Source organism: Haemaphysalis longicornis, unplaced genomic scaffold (genome assembly GCF_048455015.1).
Source record: "Haemaphysalis longicornis isolate Haplotype H1 unplaced genomic scaffold, Haemaphysalis longicornis Haplotype H1 scaffold_5, whole genome shotgun sequence".
NCBI classification, from domain to species: Eukaryota; Metazoa; Arthropoda; class Arachnida; order Ixodida; family Ixodidae; genus Haemaphysalis; species Haemaphysalis longicornis.
Window position 1 is genome coordinate 188,896,575 of NW_027526385.1, and position 18,131 is coordinate 188,914,705.

Sequence of the window (18,131 nt, forward strand, 5' to 3'; positions counted from 1 at the left end):
TCCACATTATACACCCCGTTTTCCCCTCGTGTCATTCGCCACTGAGCGATTTTATCTCGGCGCGCGTGACGGGGGGGAGGAGGGAATTCATATTACTTTTGTTTCTATCTCGAGGGGGATCGTTATGAAAAAGAGGGAGAGACGATGTCACGAAAGCGCCCTGTGCTACGAACCCGAGACGGCGCTTTGCCAGATAACGCTCCCCCTCGTCATCGGGCTCGCGTTTGTTCAAGGGCTGTCACGGAGGACGCGGACTCCGAAAATCCATCACACTTCAGACCGGAGACGTTATCTGATAGGAGACCCCCACAACAAATCTCCCGCGATCTCGCGACGCCATGCTTTGTCTTTCGTACTTTTGTTTCACAAGCCGGCATCGTACCGCTGCTCTCTCTCTCTCTCTCTCTCTCTCTCTCTCTCTCTCTCTCTCTCTTTGTAACTGCTTTTGAAGCATTGGTTTTTGCTTTTCTTCTCGTGATCCGGTTTTCCCTTTATATTTTCCAGCGCGTCTGCTCCGCTTAGCTTTTCCGTCTGCCATCTGAAAGTCATATCCCCCTTTCCCCTATCTTCGCTTTTATTTCAATCTACTTGTTTATGCAACCGTGGTCTCGTGCTTTTGCTCTTCTTCAATTACTTGTCTGTCATCCCGTGGTTTGGTGTCAGTGCAGCGAAGATACACAATGCCGCGATTTAGCCCCGCTGCTGTTTCTTTTTTTTTTTTTCGCCCGCTATCTGGGCGTCCCGTCTTTCACTGCCCTGCCAGTATACACTGTCTCCATCATGATCCTTGTGATGATCCTTGTGTTCTCCAAACTGGTTGCCTGTCGGCTGGTCCGAGTTCGAAGACAGCAGTAGCGCACAGAGTCTCCGTTTCGATCACCAGGCCCTTGTTCCGGCTTCCGGTCGTTGTCTGCTGTATATATACTCTGCGGAAAGCGAAACTCGTGAGCTGAGCGTTCCGCTTGCATCCTCGCCTCTTATACGCTCCCATTTTAAGTGCGAATGCACTTTATAAGCGACCCCAAACCTTCCACCGCCGGCGGCGGCGGCGGCGGCGGCGGCGTCCGCAGTCCTCCTCTCTATATATATATAAAAAAAACAGCATCCGGCGCCAGGTTTCGATCCGAGGACTTTGCGGCCGCAGCGCGACGCTCTACCGACTAAGCCACGGACGCGATTTTTTTTTTTTTGTAACAGTAACTTTATTTACAAATATACATACAGGGCCAGATGAAGTGGTTACAGAGGTTTCAGAGAACAGTGTAACATCCTTTGCTCACACAGACAAATAATCGCGTTCGGGAACTGAACAAGCCAAGACAAGATTCAGCGTGTTTCGCCAGGGAAGTGGAAACTATTCGTAGACAGTGCCAGCAAAGCCACGCAGTGCTGGCGTGGTTCCTATTAGAAACACTTACAAATGGGCGATGGTGTCATTTGTTTACAGTATACGGTAATGTAAGAGGGACGAGGGGTTGGGCGTAGAAGTCGTTAGTGGGCAGAAGTGGCCCATGGTGCTGTCCCGCTTCCGACCCTCAGATCAAGTCCCATCTCCTTTGCTGTTCTACCTTAAACTCCATGAGGGCTCGTGAGCCCCGCGCCAGTGAGTCGCAAAGTTCAGTGTCTGAATCGGGCCCGTCGAGGGCGGCCACTGCCCACTGCGCCTTCTGTACAAAGTGCCTCCACGCAGGCCGCGGGTTTTCGGCACATTCAACCACGTCGACTCTCGCCCTCCATAGCGAGTGGAGACCTATGACGTGGACGCGACGCTGATATCAGTGTTAGTAACGCGCCTTATATCTTTAACGCATTCAAACTACGTCGTCAGCGGCGTGCGTTGGCGACTCAGCGGCGTTATAGCGGCTTGATAACTGCGTGGTGTACACGTGATACTACAAACCCGATGGAAGAGATGGAAGAGAAGGCGGCGAGGCGGTGGGCTGCGGGGGCCGAGCGCAAGCGCCGCAAGCGGGCCGACAACCGTGCATTCGCACTTTCCCTCACCTGACCCCTGAGCATAAATAAAGTTGTTTCTCTCTCTCTCTCTCTCTTCACATTCTCCCCCTCGGGGAAATGCGGGGGAATTTTTTTCATTTTCCTTTTCTTTACTCTTCAAGTAGAAAGGCGAGCGGACAGTAACAGGAGTCTATATCTAGTTTTCGGGACTACTAGTCCGATTTAACAGAGTATAATGTTTATTGTTTACATTTTATTCGGTTATTCATACTCCCACGACAACCTCTTGTTCATTGCTTAATTTGTTCCGTTTTTAAAATGTGCGTATGCTAAGAATATGTATTTTGCAGCGTGAAAATGCTGTCCCACACTGACATTGATCGGGTGATGTTCTGAGCTGCGTTGCCCGTGCGCAGTTCGGTCGTCCTGTCGACTGCGCCAATTTTAGCGCCGGTTTCTGCGTCGTCTGCGCGGTCGTCTGCTACGAGCGTACCATTACGTGTCTCGTCGTCTGTGTGCGCGTGTCTTCACTTTCTACCCCCTTCCAATTCTTTTGCGTACTCGCGTGTCGTTCCCCTTCCATCTATACGCGGCGTGCATTCTCTTCTGCGGTCCCTCTTCTTTTCATTCTTATTCTTCGTTCTGGTTTCCCGACACCAAGGCCGCACAATACGTAGTCGTCTGGTGCGAGCACCAGCCCCCATTTCCCGCCTACCGCTAGTACCGTGCAGTACGTGGGAGCAGAAAATAAATTGCGAGCAGCTGTTATCTTAGACGCGCGCCGCAAGGCGTTATACAGCATAACAGAACTGAAATATTTGAGAATAACCGCAGCACCAAACTTTAACAGTGTTCAAATTCTGTAGATGCAACCTTTATTCATTCAATTAAAGACGTGAAAGGAAGTGAAAACGGCATCCCATTTCAGTGCAAAAACCGGAGGCCACGAAGGAAATTATTCTGCGGCTGCTCTGAACTCGCTAGACCTGGCAGCGTCGGCTTTGATCAGTTATTTAGGTTGTGGGTGTACGTTTCTTCTTCTTCTTTCTACGTGCTGCTGTCGTAGCAGATTGCGCGACATGGCGTCGGCGTTAGTGAGCGTCACAATAACCATTGATTCGTCGCAGATTAAAAGGCGGGTGTGTTCACATGGGCTAAAATTCTAGTATTGTTCCGAGTTACTTCATAAACGAAAGAAAATGGAAATAGTAATTCGATGTTGTCCGCATCCGGGTTCGAGCAAAGGGAGGCGACGCCCGACTCCGGGGCAGGTAGTACTGTAGGTGCTGCACAGAACTACCACTTAGACGGAAGACGGTGCAGCTAGCTTGTCCTTGACGTTCCCCTTCGGCACAGGCTTCGGCTTTCGCATTGCACTCTGGATGAATTAAGGAGGGAGTGTCGCGAGCTCTGTTTAGTATATCGAGCGCGAGAGACGACCCCCCAGACACTTGAGTCATCCGGCGGAACGCACGACGCCCTCTGAACAGGACTCTACTCCGTCTTGGTTCGGTGACGCGGAGTCTGTAATGTATGTCACTCCGTGGCCGTGAACGCTGTAATTGTCAAAGAGAGAATTTTCGTTGAGGTAAAATTTTTATTAGAGGTGAACGTGATGCAAGACATCGCGAGTCGGCTGTTGCCCGGTTCGCCCGATGAGACCTGGCCAGAAGGTATTCGAAGCTGTTCCTTCGATAGGGCTTTTTGATGCTGAGCAGGCCCGGCCGAAGCCGCGAACACAGCCCAGGCACACGACGGACGCGAATCGTTTCCTCCGTGCCTTGTGGTCGGATCAACCATGGTGGTCGCCGAAGCCTCCTTATCGGGTGGCGCGGAACCATACCCTCCGATGGACGCATACAAATACGCCACTCTTGGTCTCCGTCGTGGGTGGCTCGCTTTTGTTTGTTCGCTGCGTTTGTGTTTTATCTGTCCACCGTCCGCCTTTAAGCTCTCCGGCGTTTGTAAAGAGGGTCTGTTCCGTGACCCGATTTCGACGGAGACACCGGTTTATTATTTTTTTTCTTCGTTCCTTTAACCGTCACCGTCGTTAATTCCTACGGCTGATTCCACTGGTCGTCTGGAGGAAATTTTTGGGGCGAAGCACCTCAGAGGCTCGGGTTGTCGGCGTCTCCTGTGCGTCTCATGTGGTCACGGTACTAGAACACTGGGTCACTCGTTTTCCAACGCCCCGCGTTATTTCTTAGCATACTTCTTAGCATGCTGCCGCATGTGACACAAAGACAACTGACGTCCAGTCTGTCTCTTATTTAATTGCTTAAATCCCATTCAACGCAAGAGAGGGCGCCACTGCCTCAGCAAGCGCGCGATTGCTCCTCCCACCGCCGCTTCTCCGGCGCACAGTCAGCGCGCGCCGTGTGGCAAGTAAGAGACTTGCAATCTTTGAATACACTGATACACTGCATGCTTCGCCCTTCCTCGGGTTTCACGTTAGTGGAGATGGCCTGGGATTTTTTTAATCACTGGGTGGCTTATCCGCGTTTTCTTAGTCATTACGGATCAATTCGCTCCGCCCTGCTCCGCTGAGAAAACTCACACTTCGTCGGAACCAACTGCTTCAGAGGGCTTGTTTCCTCTTTGTTGGATGTTGTGGATCTCTGGTGTCTTCCAGTACGGTTTCAGATCGGCCAGCAGAATTGACTATTACATAGTCGTCCATGCCACTGTACCATTTCTTAAGAATGCGACGTTATATCTGCTGCTCTTATTCCGCTATCTGGCTCTTAGACAAAGACGGTACCGAGTTCGTTACGCTGAGCGAGCGTTTTCGTATGTCATGAACGATGATGATGTACTACCCCGCTACGACAATAAATCCGGAAATTGAGCGTATACGAAAAGGCCGATCTACGAAAACACCGACTGAGGACGTTTCTCACTAGGCAAACTTATTTGCCTATACATTTACCCGCATAGAAATCGTTGAAACGAGTCGAGGAGATGGGAAGCTATCGACAAAAACGAACATGATGGCGTCATCTTCAATTTTTTCAAAATTTTGGGGCTTTATGACCCGCCACTACAACTTGGTTGCGCGGCACGCTGCAGATGAAGGTTCCGGATAGTTTTCGACTACGTGTAGACCTTTAACGCGCGCCAGAATTTTTACACACAGGTGTTTTCGCTTTTCACCTCCGTCAGGCGTTATGCTCCTTGCTTCGTGCGCAATGAGGTAAAAACGAGGGAAAGAGCGGGAGACCGGATCTGAAGCACACTGTTGATAAACGGGTTCGCGACGGATCCTTCGTTAAAGGCGTCGCCGATGACTGTAGAGCGCATACCTTCGCGCTGAACAAGTTTTTGTGTCGGCCTCCGCCTGCAGTATACGCGTACTGCCACCCGTTCCGCGCTGCCAACCAACTCCACGGGCGACGTTGTCGGTTGCGCCACACAATCCAGCCACGTGTTCATAGTGCGAGATGGCATATAGAGGACAGTCGCTTGCTGGATACGCACGCACGTACGCACAAAAAAACAACCCGTTTCCCGTCCCGCACAGCCCCGCGGCCCTACAATTACGTCACGTCGCACTGGTATAGACACGCATACATCTCTACATCGAATGCACGATAGTGGCGCCGATTTTTCGTACGGCGCAGCTCAGTTTCGTTCCAAGGTGACTGCTTTGCCAAAAACACCCCCGACAGAAATGAAGGCCCGAATATGCCATAGTTTTTTTTCTCCACACGTTTTTTCTATCGTAATCCTGCTTAACCAACTGCGGTGAACTCAACAAACGAAACAAAAATCGTGGCTGTCGTTGGTATTGGTTAAGCTGTGGTGCGTTGGCCTCGTTACCTTGGAGGTGTTGCTGTCCGGACCGTCGTGCTCCGGATACCGCCGGAGGGGGTCGAACGGCGCGTGCGATCGCGATTTCGGTCGCGTTTCGTCGCAGCCCGCGGCTGAGGCGTGAAAGCGGGATTTCGTGTCTCTTTAACAGCTCGCTGGCACGCCTGCCCTATCTGTCGTCTCCAAGGTCGACCTGAGCGACAGCGCGTTTATATGTGTGTGTAGTATCGCGGTGTATTATATACTGCCGCGAGCTTTCATCGCCCCTTGATATAATGGTCGCACCTCGGTAGATGGTTCCTGGGCCACTTCTCGCTGTTCGCCCGATTCCCGTCGTGGTGGCGGAGCGGCTAAGGCGTTTGGGGCCGCTCGCGAGTGAGCGCGTAGTCGATACTATCTATACGGGGCAACTGTAAGCTGCTGCGCCGCTATTTTGGAGTCCAAGTGCGTGACAGCCCTGCGGGAATGCGTGCTCGGTGTGTCGGCGAGCGATTCCTATGGCTACAGGAAATAGCCTTTGTTGACAGTAAGGATCGTTCGATATGGCGTTGCGAGGTGTAGTTTAATGTGATTAATATAATATAATATAATATAATATAATATAATATAATATATAATATAATATAATATAATATAATATAATATAATATAATATAATATAATATAAGTCATTCCACTTCACTTATATTCGTTTTGTTTAAATATCCTGTTAGGGCATAAAACTATGTATTACGTCTCCGTGTAATCTTATTTTTCCCTCAATGGTCGAGTTGATCAGTCCAGTGTATCATTATTGCGCGACATCTTGCCGTGAATTGCACTGAACCAATCCGCGCTTTTTTGGGATGGCTAATTAAGCCTGCAGTAACAACATTTGCTTTGTGTGCGTGTGTGTGTGTGCGTGCGCGTGCACGCGCGCGCGCCCCAGAAAACGGTCTCGAAGCCACAAACTGAAGCGGGGTGCGCTTTGTTGCTAAAAAGACATCAGGAAAAGCCCTTTACGTTGCTTATGATGAACGTCCGAGGTGAAAAGTACTTTTTTCTGACCGCATTTCTTGCTGTAGTACCGTACGGCAAGGCTCCAACATACGAATACAAAACGTTTGTGTTGCAGGTGAGCGCTTCAAAGGTTCCCGCGTTTCGGAAGTACGAGCTCTCTTGCGAGCCTATAGCGTAACGGAATCATGTAGCAAAATCGGTCTCCCCATATTTTAATTTCCAATGCGAAAAAAAAAGTGGGTACATTTGTACGTTTAACATATTGCGAGGTCAGCTGCATCAGTGGCTGCATTTTGAGATTTTTTTGTGGAGCTCTGTGCTTCATGTTTAGCATGCTTGGTTTCTTACATATATACGCGCCGTCGTGATGCTGCTTCCTGTAGTATTTTTGTCTTCCCATCTTTCGCTTTCTCACCTTTTTTAACAGGCTGCCTTAAGTACACCGGAACTGTGGCCTATTCCGGTTGAAAAATAAAATGACGTCCTATACGCACGTGCTGCTTCTCTCTCTCTCTCTCTCTCTCTCTCTCTCTCTCTCTCTCTCTCTCTCTCTCTCTCTCTCTCTCTCTCTCTCTCTCTCTCCTCTCTCTCTCTCTCTCTCTCTCTCTCTCTCTCTCTCTCTCTCTCTCTCTCTCTCTCTCTCTCTCTCTCTCTCTCTCTCTCTCTCTCTCTCTCTCTCTCCTTTTTATTTTTGAAGTAAGTTGGCGGGCGCTTTTCCCTTCCGCTTGGCCCCATGACAAGGTTGCTTTTCGAAGGTCGTATTGAAACCTGCCTTTCTTGCGGTGGTTCTTTCGATTCGTGGCATGCGTACTCAGGATATGCGCCGGATGCGCAACCGCCAGCCTCTCATTGAAGGATTTCGCGGAAGAATGAAAGGAATCTGGCTACATGTCTTAGCGTGCTTCGTCGGAAAACAGCGTCAATTACTAGCGCAACGCTCGCGGGAGTAGTTACGGGCTACCTTTGCGACTAGTGATGAGCGGGCAACAAAGTATGCGCACGTGACTGGCCGCGGGGCACGGCGAGGTAGCGTTGAAGTTTTACCATGCAAGCTGGCCTTTCTGGGTCGACATCTCAGCAGGACGGCGGCCTTTCTCTAGTACGTCTTTCTCAAGACATACCACGCCGACCAGTAATCAGTTTGAAACGCTGGGGCATTTCTGTGTGGAACCGCTGATACTGCCCCTAAAAACGCGCCTTCAAACGAATGCATCAATGTATAGTAGTGAAACGGACTTACAAGTACCTCGGTATTTACCTTTCTATAGCAATATACGGAGTCTTATGGAGGCATTTATTAAAGGCCCTGAGCTGCCCATACTTTCGCATAAGACTATTATATTTCACCCGAAAAAAAGAGTGTCCTCAGTAAAGCATTTAGGTATAGAGGCGGAGCCGATTTTACTGGGACTCTGTCTAAAGCTGGCAATTCCCAATGGGGAGTTGCTGCAATTTTTAGAAGTGCTCATTTTAGGGGCTCAAGCTGTCGGCGTCTCATGTCGTCGTCGTCTCATGCCGTCGTGGTATCATGTATACTCATGATACCGGGGCACTCGTTTTCCAACGTCTCGCGCTAGAGCGCTTCGTACTTCAAAGACAACATACTTTTTCAGCAAAGCTGTACACCTCTACCCCACAACGGTTTCATCTCCGTGGGCAAAAACGCCGAGGTGCCAAGAATACGCTCATACACTGCATGCTTCGCCCCTCCCCAGGTTTCACGTTACTGGATATGGCCCGGGATTTGTTGTGCATCGCAGCCAGGGACAACTCCGCTTGTAGTACGCACGCGCACGCGCACCCGCCATGCACGCACATGCACACGCGGTTTTTGTACCCGTCACCACCACGAAAAGGGTGCGCTCGTTTTAGCCTGGGCACAGGGTGAGGCGAAAGCGGCGTCCAAGTTCCGCATTGCACAGGTGCGTCGTGGCATCCGGCCATGCATCCTTTGCTGGCGGCTCGGCGCGACCGTCTTGACCGCCACACGGAGCTCCGTACGTGCAGCAATTACGCACTCTCGTCCAATTAAGGCCAGTTCCGCCGACCAATTCGCGCGCCTACACACATGTCCTCCGCCTGGGTTACGCAAAGCCGCGCGTCCCGTGGACGCAATTAGAGTGCCACGGGCTGGCTCATCGCGCACGTACGGGCCTTCAAGTACGCGCAACTAGGCAGGACGCCGCCGAGGCTTACGCAACTCCTTGCCTTGGCGGCCATGATTATGTGAACCTCAGTTTTGTACCAGCAGCCGTCTCGTCGCTGTCCGCGTTGACTAACACGCTCACGATGCCTAATTGTTGCTGTTAATTGGAATAATCATAATTCTGCTTGCACGTACGCCGAAAGCGACGCAGGGACACCCGACATCTGAACATCATCGCGATAGACACAGCCGGGATGCATGGAAATCCTCGACCGGTACAAATGTCACGAAAATTTAGCGTTGTAACACCACCAATTGGATTTACTCTTGTATTGCCCAGGACTGGCTGTTATCACGTGTGTGTGCCGGGACTGTGGTTGTTGTCAGAACCAGCCTTTTATATAATCTGGACAAAGTTAATCGTGCCTATATATCACTGCGCTGACGCGACCACGCGCCCTGAAAACGATGCTTTAAATATCTGAAATAGCGTAACTGATTTACAGTAAACGCTGGTCAATAAAATGTTATCAACCACAGAAAAGCAAGCAACTATATGCGCGGACGCACTTCGCTGTGCCGTGCGTTGGCTGTACGACTAGCGGAAAGCAACACGGAGATGTTGTCTCTTCAAGGCTGTAAACAACTTGGTGTAGTAACTGCGGTTCCAGTACAATTCGTTCAGGCCAAGCGGCAGTTGGCCGCTCTCGTGTGACATGCGCCCCCTGTTCGATCGTCAGGCGCGAGGCGCTTAATTTCGCGGCTCGTGTCAAGGACAAAATTCGCTACGCCCACTCGTCGTCGCTCGATCGGCGTGGCAGGTGCGATTATAATGGACTCGCTCGTCCGTCCACTGTCGGCACTTGCAGTTACATCACGCTTCTGCGGCCGTTTCCAGTAATGGACTGCGCACGCGTCGTGCATGTACGTGTAACGCGACCGCCAAGGCCGTTCCGCCGCTGTTTCCACGCCATGCGAGCGGCCGATTGAGAGCTGTTACTTTCCCTGGAGGGAAAGAACTGACCACGTGACCTACGTGCGCGCCGTGGACTTGGCGAGGAGACCTTAACGCGGAAACATCCTTGGCGCGAACGTACGCCTGCCCGATATAAAAGACCATATTGATGTTCCTCCGACTGCCTCTTCTGTTTTCATTTCAGTGTCTTCGCCTGCCAGTATTAAAAGCGTGGAGGCCTTATGTTGATGGACTGTCGTGGCCTTGTTGTCTGGGTGGTGTCGATGTGGATTAATTTATCGTAAGCGGCTTATTACGGCTGTATTATACACGTCTAGTTAGTTGTTCGCGGTTGTAACGCGCGTTGGAGCAGCTAATCTCGTCAGTAGGGTAGCGAGTCGCACTCTTGTCTGGTTAACCTCCGTGCATGCCTTTGCTGTACTGTCTTATCCTTAACGTAATCTGGTCTGCGCTGTGCACGCGTGCTTCTGTAAACGCGGTGATTGGCGCCGCTATCTGCTGGCGCGCAGTTATTTACGTCCGGCCGTCGCCAACGGCAACTGCCGAGTGCCGTGTGCGCGCTAAAAAGAAAAATATGGTGTTAGTCGTGTATGTGATGGCGTTCGAAAGGTGAGCTGCAAAAAAAAAAAAAAAAAGGGTGAAGAAATGTGGAGCCGACTTTGGATCGTGCCAGAAAACTGCGGCACCCGACTACGGTACGCCTGTCATCTGTGGTGTTCAGTAGAGAGAGAGAGGCAGAGAGAGCTAACAAATAGAGACATTTGCTTGTTTTTTTTTTTTGTTCCTCACCGTTTACGAGCAACCTATGCCAGAAACTGAGGTGGTGATCATCATCATCATCATCATCATCCTCATCATATTTATATATTTACGTCCACTACAGGACGGAGGCTTCTCCTGTTGACCTCCAACCGCCCCAGTCCCGCGCTGCTCGAGTCCTCAGTTTACCCCCGAAGTTCTTTATTTCATCCCTCCATCGTATTATTGGTCTTCCCCTTCTACTAGACCAATATCTCTTGGTAATCACTCTGTTACCCTAATTGTCCACTGGTTGTCGGTTCGCGTCACTACCTGGACAGCCCAATTCTATTTCTTTTTCTTTATTTGACCTATGATATCCTTTACTCAAGTTTTCTCCCTGATAACAGGATGCATGTTTGTGTTACTCTTCTCATCATTTTCTCCGTGCCCCGTTATGAACGTGCTTATGGTTTACACCGCTGAGGGGAGTCATCTGGCAAATTTCCTCGATGTCAAACAGGCGACATTTGGGGAGCGAAATATTTCCTCCACTCCTTTTCCCAAATTAGGTAAGCTGCGGGAAGATTCTCAAACACCAAGCGGGATATGGAGTCAGAAGGGATTTTTTTTTTTTTTTGGTAACCGGCAGTGATGAGTTTTGATTTCGGTTCTGAAATTTTCCCTTAAAATAGTCCTCTCAACAAGAGGCTACTGAAACGTACCGTATTTGTCAAACTTTTCTGGTTCGAAAAGAAAAAAATGAAATAAAAGCTCAACGCTTAACTTAACGAAAGTATTTCATGGCGGTGAAAAAAAAAAAAAAAGGCGTTTTCTCCAGCTCTAGCATAAAACATAAAACGTTAAAGCCTCACTTGAGAGTTAAGTTTGAACTTTTTTTTTTTTTTTGCGGCCTATGCACTTTTGGCGTTGCCTTGAAAATTTTGACATAGTCTGTACAAGGAAAGTAGTCCAGTACACGCTGTCCTGGAATATCCACAACGCAGCTTGAAACGCCACCCCCGAGGCGACAACCGTTTCGTTATTCGTTGGAACCGCGCAAACGCGAGTGTGATAAGCGGCGTGAACGCGCGTGTGGCACACGGCCCGTATCGGAGTGTTAACGCGCGCACACCTATTACCCCAGTTCCTAGGCCGCCGGCCTTGTCTCGCAGTCGAAAGATCGATGAGATCTGCGCGTCGTGGCGAAGGCCGCGGTAGCGATCCTTCATTGACGGCTTCCTGCTTCGGCCTGCCTTTCTCGGCCGTTGGCTTCGCGAATTCTTCTGGCACGTTCGGCGCCTTGTATGCGGTGTTTGTAGAAGAATTTGCCAACTGTCACGCTTTGGGCACGTACGGGGAAGCGATACTCGTCGTGCGTTGTAAAGGGTGATGGCCGAAATTAAGTAGAAATTACGGGTCACTCTCTCTCTCATTAATGCCGCGAAAGATAAACGAGGCCAAGAAGCCCTTCCAATTTGGATAAGATTGAGATAGATGTTAGTATGTCGGACTCAACTATGATTACTTCTACTTTTATTGGAGCGTTTGGACGGCGCGCTGGCATTACTTTTGAAAGGCTTTTACCGCACCACTGCTTTGCTGCAGCAAGGTAACACGGTACTTCGGGTCGTTGGCAGTTCTTATCTTTTTCCATGGCTCGGGGCTGTGGTGGGTTTTGTCTCTCATCGTTAAAGATAACGCGCATACGCGGAAACTTAACAATTGAGGCTGGTGGGCGAAGGTCGTTTTCAATGCACAACCTGGAAGCCGGTCTGTCCGTCTGTAACGTCTGCTTCGTATCGTCATATGTTGTTCCTGAAAAAAATATGCCTTGCCAGCAGTGCATCTGTGTGAGGCAGTGAAGACGAGTCTACGACGAGGTCAGACCGCATACATTGGCGCCTGAAAAGTGTCTTCCCATCACTGCACTTGAGTGTAGCGGTGGAGCCGACTTTAACGGAGCTCGACGCCTTTATCCGACAATTCCCATTCGGGATTTTCTCCATATTTTTATTTTAAAATACCCAGAGCCAATTCTTGCTGTCCCACGAAGCAAGGCAGGCAGCTTGTCCAGACCGACCCTATGAGTTCATTAAAGTGTGGTCTCTCAGTTCGTGCCATTGACTGTGTTCGCTGTCCACACAGTTCTGTATTCCGTTACGGGGCTCGCGGCGGACGTTCTCAAAATGGCGTCTTTTTCTTCTGCGCAGGCTCACATGGTTGCAGCTTTCGAGCAGTCCCTGTCCAATATGACGTCACGGCTTCAGCACCTCACAGTCACTGCTGAACAAAAGGTACGTCCAAGCATACACGTCCCAGGCACGTCCCAGTACACGTCCCAGTACACGTCCGTGGCCAGTGGCGTAGACTTCTTATTTTTCCGGGGGGGGCAGACCTGGAGTGCGCCTCGAAGTGGCGAAGGGAGGGGGGGAGGAAGCGGTGGGGGGGGGAGGTCCCTATGAGATGACACGTCATGAACCCACTACAAAGAGGCTACCACTAATCATCATCATCATCATCATAAGGGGCGCCTGCAGCTGTGAGGGCTTTTTACATTGTGTCGGCTAACTACGAGGTGTCCCCAAATAAAACGTCCCGCAAATCTATGAACCGTGAACTTCAGCGATTTGACACGCATCCAGTAGAAATTTCTTTGAATACGTGTTTTACTGGTCACATTTATTCAAAAATATTGCATGACTGAACCATCAGCACAAAAAAACGAGTCGATTTTTTTTTTTTAATGGGCAGTTCGGGGGTAAAAAGAAAGGGACACGAGAAAGGGACACGACAGGGGCGCTACGCGCTGCTATGTTCATTCCGTTAAGAGCCCCCGAAACGGGTCTGACTTTGACCCCTCATTTTTGTATCCGTGTGTGTGTTGTGCCAAAGCGCCCGGCACAACTTCGCTGCACCTGGCGACGTGCCGACGGCGGGGTTGATTCGCGCCTAGGTCAAACCGCCCGCGTCAGACGTGCCGCGACTTGGAGGGAAAGGCGCCGCCGAGTCTGCTCTCCCTTTCCCATCGCGACGGCTGGACCAAATCATGCCTGGGACGAACTAATCCACGCAGACACGCAGCAAGTAGCGCCTGGAGACACCGCCGCAGAGTCGCCTTCCCTTTCCCGGTCGTGGCGGCTCGGCTGACGCAATCGCTTTGCCTCCATTCGCCAGATTCATAATGCGGCCAGTGATAGCTCCGACTAGAGGCATTGGAACTGCACGCGGCTGCAACGGAACCCTGGGGGTATAAAACCAGCCCGGAAGCAGCGGTGGTGCGGCGGCATCTCATCAAAGGCCTTGAGTTGAGAAGAGCTATCGCGCTTGTCTTAGCCATGTAACGCTCTTGCTACCTTTGTATATATTGTATATAAATGGTGCTTCAAATAACCGTCAGCTCGGCTACTTCGTCGCTATGGTCTGCGCCACGTTGATAGCGGACTGGGCAGGGCAACGTCGCAACAGTAGTGACGGAGCTGGGATGGCCCAGTCCCAACAGTGTATGTGTTTTGGAGGCTTGGAGCGGGTATCGCTCGCAGTCGACGGCCGCAGTGCACCCAGTTGCTGCCGGTGCTTGGCAGCCGTTACAGCACTGCCCAACTGCTCTGGCGTGCTTTGTGACTTCGAAAGCAAAGTTTGCAGACAGGCGTTTCGGAGGCGTGATAGCTTGCACTGACGTCACTGTATTCCCCTGTTGGTGCGTTGGTTGCACAGTGGAAATCTGCAGCTCTTGGTTCGAGAAGCGCTGATGAAGCTGAGAGCTATCGATAAAAAACGCGGTGGCGTCGTTATGGGCAAGCAACATGTTTTACGAGACGTTCCAAGACGCGAGCTAAAGGTAAACACCCGTCTGGCTTTGTCGTTCAGCATATAAAACCGCCCTTTCACGAGGCCTTCCACAGTGCGAGCTTAAACTCGGCACAAGTTGCTAGCGAGGAGTGTCGCCCCGCCAGTAAACAGCAGATGAAAGTAGGGGAAGAACAACCACGGAAATTCACCGTCGTCGTCAGCTTCATCATTACACGGTGGCATAAATGAGAAGCAGCGCATCGGGTTGCCAGTCGAAAGCAAAACGCTCCTCCAGCAGCAAGATGCCAGCGCTGTTCGACAAAATGTGCTAGGCGAAACAAGGCGTCACACGCGTTCGACTGGGCATTATTAACAACAATGGGACATTATTAACATCATCGACTGTGGATTAAGAACCCACAACCTGCACGGTGGGGCTATATGCTCACTCGTAAATGGAGAGCACGAGGACATATTCCTACCAAACCTGAGCAAAAAGTTTCAAAACGGGAGCCTCATAAAACCATGTGGTTGACAAACCATGCAGTCAATTTGACGCAAATCACGTAAACTAACTGCGAATGTTTAAATGAGTGGTTCCGCTCACGAAAGGACTCCAGAGCATGACATGCATCTATGGAAACTGCTTAAGACCGGAAAAGAGCGACTTCGGTGCGCGCAGTGCATGCATTGTGAGCAGCCCCCACCACTTCCCCTAAAACAATTTGAATGAAGCAAGCGGAACGAAGCAGCTACGCGTTCCCAGGCCGCGCATTTGTAAACAAAAATAATGCTCCAATCAACAGGTGCCGTAGAAACAGAGCAACTGTGGCCCAGCTTCCCACCGGGACCTAACCCCCTCGTTTTTCCCTTTTCACCGCGACCCCGAGTGACCGCCGAAAAACGCTAACAGCACCAAACAAGGACAGGCAAAGGAGGGAGGTGCAGTTTTCGTTGCCTGATTTTACCATCCTTGAGAGTTAAGCAGCACAGCGCCACCGCTAAATGTCTGAAACTCGTACATGTGCGTCCAGACTTGAGTTTGTGATAGAACTTGTTCGCACTGCTGTACTCACGAGTGCATGTACTCATGAGTGCAAGCATGAGTTCTGTACTCACGAGTAGTGGACTTACCCCTGCACTCAATCGTCATCCTACTCACGTTTTTAATCTGGGTGTGTACTCACTCATCATCTTACTCACTCGTGAGTTTGAGTACAAATGAGTACAAAAGAGTGTACTCACGAGTGAATGCACCGACCTACGCTCCCGACAAAATGTCGCTTTGCTGGCGTGCTGCTGAAACCAAGCTATGGTGGCTAGAAGGGCCACTCTTCTGGCCACCATAGCCAAGCGCAGCGCTACATTGTTGTCAACAATCCGCACACAGAGCACGTCTAACTCACCGTAAAGAAAAGCGACACGGCCCTGCGTTTCCCCCTGCCCATCGGGAGGACGAAACTGTCTTTCAAGATCCTAACCCCTATTGTAAACAATATTTGGCAGACAGGACGGCCAACAGTCCGATGTCGACGGGCGCAGAGCCGAGCCAAACCGTTAAAAAAATCCTCAGCCGGGCCGGAGGGGGCTCTGCCCCCCCGTAAGGCCATCCGGGGGGGGCACGAGCCCCACTGCCCCCCCGTAGTTGGCGCTTCTGTCCGTGGCAGTACTCGAGTGCTTGAGTACTGCCACGGACTGTCTAACGTCGTTATCAGAGCTTGTCTATCCTCGAATCGGGAGCAGTGTCATTGCTAAGCCCGAAAATGTACAGTTCGCATTTGTTAGGACATTGACTGGTGATAATGGAGTTCGAGTGAAGGTATTCTTCATATTCAAATGTTCAGCTGAACTGAACCCAGGTGCACCCAGTGAACAGAATAGGCAGTAGAACAGCGAAGAAGGAAGCACTAGCAGTTCTTAAGAAGTTGCTTAAGAATGCAAAACCGAGTAGTCAATTTGTCCAAAAAACATTGAATTATAAGTAAATCCATTTTATGGTGCGAGACTTGTGGACAACTTTCTGAGGGAAACGAAGATTTCATGTTTTCTTGGGAGCAGCATTCGCATGTCACTGCCAGGTGGGACTGCATGACCTCTCGAAAACGTTAAGTAGACGTCTCGAAATGTAACAAAAGTGTGGCAATGCTAGCACTATAGCACCTGCAAAATTGCGGATTTTCAAGGAAGGCTCGGGGGTGCCTACAGTCGTACACACCTGTCAGAGATCAATTGTAAACTATCTTCAAGGAAGTGAAGTAGGGAAAAACTTAGCATGTCACAATAGTCTCTACTTGGGTGTTTCCAAATCACACTGAAATCCAATGGCACAGCTGAAGGTGTAGCCTCTGAGAGGTAAAACAAGAAGCAATTAACTGTGGCGTACTTATAGAACACGGGTCAACAACCTGCAGCAGTATTATGCAGCTCCAGCACGTCATCAGAACCCCCACCCACCCTGTCACTTCCTATCTGAAGGCCGACACGCCAGCGTTGACCACAGATGTTGTTAGACGGGAGGCATTTATCGCTCCCCATCTTCACACTTAGACATATTATTGTCAATTATTGTCAAATATGACTGTCGATTCGCTGAATTTTTTCTCTTTGCCTGCAAAGCCCCCCCCCCACCCACCCTTCCTTCCCCCCTACCGATTTGCCATCCGGCAACATGTCGTGTGTTGCACATTGACATTGTAGTATTGTTCTTTTCTTTCCGTAATTACATTTCAATCTTTGGGTGTAACTATAATCATTGCGTGCCATATACAGCAGGATTGTCATAGATTTAAGTTGCTTTAATTTACCACACAACGTACGCTGAATGGATCTATATGATATACTTTTTGTGCAACGTGTGCTGTTACAAGTAAATATTTGACTCCACCAGCGAGACACCTGTTTTCAGTAAACGGCGTTATTGTCGAGGTGCAGATCCGACTTTCTCTGCTTTGGCATGGCAGGCAGGATGACCGCATGCATTGATGGCGGATATTTTAATCAGTTTTCTTCTTTAACTACGATCTACTGTCCTCGCCTAATCTAAAGCAACATTCCAATGTGGCTGCCACTCAGCTCCAACACAATCTATCTAGATGGGTATTCCTACCTAAAGAATCAGTACGATCACCATTTATTTTGCTTAGTCAGATTTATTCATCCCGTAAGAACCTTAAATTATGTCCATTGGGCCGTGGGACAATTTTACACCCTTTACAAAAAACACGTCTTAAATGTCCGAGAATACGAACAGTATGCGAATTATGGTCAACTGATGTTGGTTGCAAATACTTCACAAACTGTGCCGGAGAATGTGTATATGCTACTGATAATTTTTCAAGGTGCATACGAAAAGCACAAGTTTCGGAATGTTTAAAGTTTGCCGTGCATCAGGTACCTTTTTAACATACCTACCTCGTGAATACAAAGGCATTCTAGCTGCTGAAGGATATTTCTGGTGTTTTTGCATGCTTAAACGGGTGTTTTGTCACACTTATAAGCAGAACAGTTTGGTACACAGTTGTGTGTACGGTGACCTAACCAGCTATTAGGCAACGGACGTGAGGTCTTTCTGGTTACTGTTGTTCATGATAGACGTGTACTGACTCTACGACCCAACTTAAATTGCAGAACGCGCACAATTTTGCATCAAAGTGTCGTCGTTCAATTGTGCTTGAACTCGTGCCTTTCTCTTGCAGTGAAGCTAAATAGTCCGTA

General features: G+C 49.8%; 1 protein-coding gene across 2 annotated transcripts in view; it reads left to right on the forward strand.

Moving 5' to 3' along the window:
* The window catches only part of LOC144138901 (uncharacterized), a 917,654-nt gene that overhangs the window by 861,578 nt on the left and 37,945 nt on the right, over window positions 1-18,131 (forward strand). The window lies entirely within an intron of this gene.